Genomic DNA, 6,000 nt, shown 5'->3' on the forward strand with positions numbered 1-6,000 from the left:
TATTACACTAACTGTGTGCCTTCACAGACACAAACACCTCTCAGCCTTTAAAACCAAATGACTGATGATGAAGTGCTGTCCACTCACAGCATTTTGAGACACCTAGAGGTTGTTAGACTATCACGCTGAGTTTCAAAGATGTCTGGATCCACGAGTAATCTATAAAAAGTTGCTGACAGCCCTCGGGCTGAACGCTGAGAAAGCAACCGCCTTGCATGCAAAGGGCTATGTGTAAATAACACTAGGGCAAGGCAGTGAGTCTGAAAAGCAGCCTTCTGACAGTCCATGCAAATTCATTTTGAGTCTGCTTCCAAGTTTCATTTTAGACTGCTTCAACCAGCTCTTTTCCCGAGAAATCTGCAAGCCTTATCCAGTACAGATGGCAGCAAACACACCTGGGCCTCAGGGCAAGGGTCTGCTTCTTGACCCTCTGTCGTTCAACAGCTAAAAGAAGAGCTCGTGAGATCCTGCCATGGGCCATCCTCGCTTAGGAGCTTATATTGGCTTCCAAGCCAACAAAAACACACATATTGCCACCATACCAAGACAGCATGCATGGTTTTGATCATCAGTAAATGGAATCAGCACAGCAAAAATAAAATAGACATTTACAGACCATTTGAGGAGAGTGGGAATTGGAGGCAGAGGCCTATGACAGGCCAGGGTGGCTGAGCAGTCTGAGGGCTGAGGCGGCAGCCCTGTTGGCTGTGCCACATCTCCCAGCCATGGCCTTGCTACTCAGTGTCATGGATCTCACATCTGCACAAAGCCAAAGGCCGAGTTCTGCCTATGGCGACCAGAGAGCAATGAAAGTGGTTTAAACTTTGACAGAGACTTGTAGAAACACACTGAGTCAACCGTGCTGTTGAGAACGGTGTGGGCGCTGCAATTCTGTTCCAAAGACAATTACACTAAGCATTGGTCATGCAAAAAAAATAAAGAAAAATATGATTCACCAAATCCAGTATTAAAACACATCAACTATAAACATCACTTCATTATCGCATAGGTCAGTCAGAAAACAAGGATGATGCCACCACGTCAAAAGGATTCCATGTCTAAGGATGGAGTGATGCTGTGACAACCCGCAGAGCTATGCAGACTACGAGGCCAGCTCTGACCAGGCTGCTTGGAGCCATAGAGCAGCACAATGTGGTGCAGAGACATGAAAACAGTGCCCAGAGCCAGCATAGCCACAGAGCTTGCCGTTTCTGTGCTCACGGTGCTACCATGAATGCTGTGCCTCTTGCCACGCTGGTACAGACATTGAAATGACCTCCAGAAATAAGACAAGTAAAAAACAATAGGCATGTGGCCAGAGAGGTCTGTATCAATGGGCAGGTTTATCTGTCATACAGAACCCAGCACAGTGCCTTCAGGAGGCTGCTGAATGGCATTCAAAGGACAAAGTCAAGACACTCTAAGAGCAACGTGTTATTCAACTATATATATACAAAGGTTAAACAGACTAGACTTTTAAATTGAAGGAAACTACACTTTCACTGAAAGAATAAAGCAGCAAGCAAATGTCAATGTTATTGTTTCAGTTTTACATAGTTATGCTCTCCAAGGAGAAAGATAAGTGGGCTACCAACACGGAACTCTTTGGTGCCACTCTCTTGAGGGATTTACAGAGGAAATCCTTTTAAAGAGGTCATTAATGATTGCAGTGGATAATTATAAACAGCAGTGCTATCTACAATACATTTTCCCTTTGCTGACTTGCTAATTGTCAGTAATTATTTCACTAACTGTGTTTCCTGCTCTGTATAGAAGTGGAAATTTTTCAGCACATTCATACAGTACTTTCCTGTAGTAAACCTTCAGCAGTAAAATCCTCTGGTACAATTTCTGTTCTTCATTTGTTCTTCTTTAGAGGTAGTATTGTCTACTTTTAAATGTAAAATCACATATCAAAGGGGCAGGTACGTATACATCTTGGACTATTTTAGTAAGGACCATCCTGGATGCAGATTATCCAGTATTACCCACATCATTGTGTGGAAGCAGGAGCACTTATATACACCCAAGGAGATATAAACACGTGAACTGAGAAGAAAAATGCTTTATACTTAGAGGTGAGTGTACACTAAAATGTTGTGCTGAGTTGGAGCTTTGAAACTGACTGCATACAGAGGACATCCCTCAGCTCAGGCTTGCTGCTTTCCAGTTTCATCTCTCATGACGTTTATTTGTCATATTTAGGCTCTGGAAGCTGCTGGAGATGCTCCAACACCTGCCATGTGATTAAGATGCATGGATAATTACTGTTTTTCAAGATATACTGTTTACAAAATACCGTGTTGCTTAAGGAGGGTTAGCCAGGCTAAACTGGATGGCTTTGCTTAATAAATCACAGACATTTTAGGCCAGAGTTTAGCAGCACAAGAGATCCCAGAATCAGATTTAAAATGCTGTATTCATACGTCCTATCTGTTGGGGCCAGCTGGCTCGAACACTGGATGGGTTGTTGTCTGCTTCCCACAGCTGGCATAATGGCAGTATGAGCTCTGTGTCACACAATCTCTCTAATTTGACTGAGATGTCAGCATCTGCCCATACCCGAACCAAATCACATTTGTATTACAGGCTGAGCCAGCAGGGATGACTGTGGAAAGCCCTCTCCTTCTCTTCGTAGGAAACAGCCAGAACACCTGGCAAAGCAAGCAAAGAAAAAAGACCGCTCTCCATCTACATGTTCAAGGTAGAAGGAGAATGAAGGAAAGGAAGAAGCAGGCTGGTCTACAAATACAGCTGACAGGTGAGAATATGGGAAATATGGAACCAACGGTTCTCACCAAGTAACATCTTCACGCTGTCTCTTGCTAGGAGATGGGAGTGTGAAGAAAGCAGTGTCCAAAGCAAAAGGTCAGGTCACACAGCATATCAGGCAAGGGATACAGACAGACTTAGTCATGCACTCACAGTTTACAGACAGCAGACACTGATGAAATACAGGGTTGGGCAGTAGAAAGGATGTCTTAAGATGAGTTTCCCACAGTCTGCAATACGCAGGTCACCCCAAGGAGGACCAGCAGTTTTTGGGTACTACTCTCCAACACTACCCATTTTGTGTAGATTACAAGAAAAGAAACAAAAAACAGAACCTTGGTCCTGTTACTTTTAGCTCTTACAAAATAAAGAAGCTTGTTAACTGAAGTGTAAATGATCAGAGTAAGGATGAGATAAATGTATAACACAAATAAAACATATTTACAAATCTCATGGCTTAGAAATCCAGTATGTGGGTCCTTCTCACAACCAGATGTAAGCCCTGCCAGTATCTTTTGAAAAGCTAGGTATCTCCTCTTTCTGAAGAAATAAAGGTTATTTTCCTATCAAGGAAAAAATAGCAGTAGTTGAAACTGTTCAGGAGGATGGAATGTATGAATACCTGCTATCAACCTGATTTAGCTGGCAGGTGATACTGCTCCAGACCTGTTATTCCCCAGAGGTTGACGTCATATTGGTAGCACATTGAGAAATAAAATTGTGCATGTGAAATACACAGCTGTTTTGTGTACTGCATATACATGCATGTGCTTGTGTGTATACATATATATCAACAACACACTGTATATAAGTGCAGAGATGATAGAGTACCTTAAAGAGAGAAAAGGTATGTGCAAAGGAAAAAAAATGCTTTGTATTTCTAGTAATAATTCCTATAACAAAGGAACAGAGCTTAAAAACATGTTGTACCTTAATACCCTAAGGTAAATGGCGAAAATGCTTCATTTCACCTCTACACAAAATGAAGCACACAGCTACCACTGCTGCCTTTCATATATTTCAGCCAGCAGCTAATGGCTTTTGACATTTTTCCAATGAAGCATTGTAATGCATCTCCCTCCCTCTATTTCTGAAATAAGATTTAACATTTACACTAGCTCTCTGCTTAGCTGGCGATCCCTGCTGCAGAGCCTGGGTTTGGGCCCACTTGACCAAAACCAAACACTTTGCAGTCACCCTCAGATCTGAGGCTGCATTTCCCCAGATGGAAAACTGGGAGCTAATTTTGAAAACTGCCAAGTGAAGGAGCATTTGGGATGTGCTGCCCTTTGAACATCAGCTGGAGACAGGGACCACGTGGGCAGCTGAGTCAGGCTGGCAGGGGAGCTGGCAGAAGGTGCTCTCTGCCTGCCCTGCTCTCAAGCACACAAAGCAGAAGTGGCTGCAGACCCACAAAGCTGTGCTGGGGTAGGAGCAGAGGCAGCTGGCCTCCGGCGCCTCACACGTCCCTGAAGGAAAAAGTGGAAGGTGATGAATGAGCACGCATCGGGCTGCAGGGGCCTGAGAAGCAGCTAGAGGGACCAAAGCACTCCAGAGGCAAATATTAGCAAGAGCTTGGGAACCAGCAGCAATTCTGACAGACTGCTTGTCCTTACTGAACCAAATACCTCCAAGCACAGCCATTTACCACTGAAAATATTCTGCACTGTCACTTACATGCTGAGATATCCCCACATACTTTACAAGCACTATCTATAGAAAGATAAAGAGCCATCACCAAAGAAAGCTATCTTTCCAATGGAAGACAGTAACAAATGGACAAAAAGCATGCTGTTCTTCAGAGGAATTAGGGAAAATGTTGATAAAGTCCACCCCTCAAAAAGGTCTGTAAAAATACCGTAGGAACTTCATTCTCTGTCAGCAGCCTACACTAAACAGACAGGATCTTGGTAATTGAAAGCTTGACTGAAATTACCCCGGATAAACAGAGTTGGTACCTCTTCCTCAGAAGGACTGACACACAAATTGCAATGAGCAGAGAGACCCTTTTGGTCAGTTTGGGTTAAGCAGGAGGAAAAGAAGAAACAATGCCCCATCCCAAACAGCGTTTTGCTGATAAATATGATCTATCTTTCCATGTTGTCCAAGAATAGTAACTACAGAATTTAGAATAATCTGGGCTACATTCAAAGAAACAAATACCTAACATGAGAGAGTAACACGATGTCAGACAGGTTCCTGAACTTGGAACAGTATTACAGTCTCTTATCTACCATTAATTTGATTTAACACTGCATATTACAACACTTGCTTTCTATAAACTTCATGCAATTATTGCATAAAACTAGAAGCTACACTTCATGTCTTCATCCCTTATGAATAAGAAATGCTGTACTGCTGAAGTTACAGTATGATTAGTAGTCTTTAGTTGAACAAATTTGCTTTAGCTTGAAATTTAAAAGTGCTTTTGGTCAATATGTATGTCTGTACTACAACGACATGAATGTAGTCAGGAAAATACTCTTAAAATTGTTTTCTGGACAAAAAGATCTAGCTCTGGTTGATCTGTTTTGCAATTTGTATGGAAATCTGCAGGCAAGGGGCATTATAAAGTACAGAATATCAATAAACTAAAACTATTTTGCAAGATAACCTAAGTGTATGCCATGGATAAGTTTTCTATTTCTGATGTTTCTTCTCTTATCACCCAATTTATAATTTGAAGGAGATAAAATTTGATGACAAAATTCTTATTTACAAAGATACCACAGTAGAAAATCACAAATCATGGCTATTGTTATAAAAGTCAATAGGAATGTTTCCACTTGCCTCAACAGCTATGGATCCAACTCTAATGTGGATCAAAAATTCACTGTTAATTCATTTGCCAATTTCTGCTTCCTTTTTATTTGAGTAAGATGTGAATGCAACACTGCTTTGATAAGCACAGAGCTTGTGCAAAATTCAGCCTGAAGAAATTGCTCCTCTCATTTTAAACTACACATTGCCTTATAGTGTCTCAATTCACAGCATCTTTGGTGAAGGTACATTAACGTCACAAAGGGACAGTGAATATACCACAATTTACAGCCAGCATCCATCCTCCTGTAATTTCTTAGGGAGAAGAGTTCTAGAAAGCAAGGATCTAATCCTTCATTGGTGCTGAAAATTCAGTCCTTCATCTAACAGCTGTGTATGTGCTTTAAGTACACAAGTGGTTTGTACTGGGTCTGGCTGGGATGTTAACTTTCCCTGCAGCAGCCCATA

General features: G+C 41.8%; 1 protein-coding gene across 11 annotated transcripts in view; it reads right to left on the minus strand.

Moving 5' to 3' along the window:
- Positions 1 to 6,000, minus strand: part of HECW1 (HECT, C2 and WW domain containing E3 ubiquitin protein ligase 1) — a 265,618-nt gene that overhangs the window by 171,224 nt on the left and 88,394 nt on the right. The window lies entirely within an intron of this gene.

The sequence above is a fragment of the Oxyura jamaicensis genome, chromosome 2 (genome assembly GCF_011077185.1).
Source record: "Oxyura jamaicensis isolate SHBP4307 breed ruddy duck chromosome 2, BPBGC_Ojam_1.0, whole genome shotgun sequence".
Lineage (NCBI taxonomy): Eukaryota > Metazoa > Chordata > Aves > Anseriformes > Anatidae > Oxyura > Oxyura jamaicensis.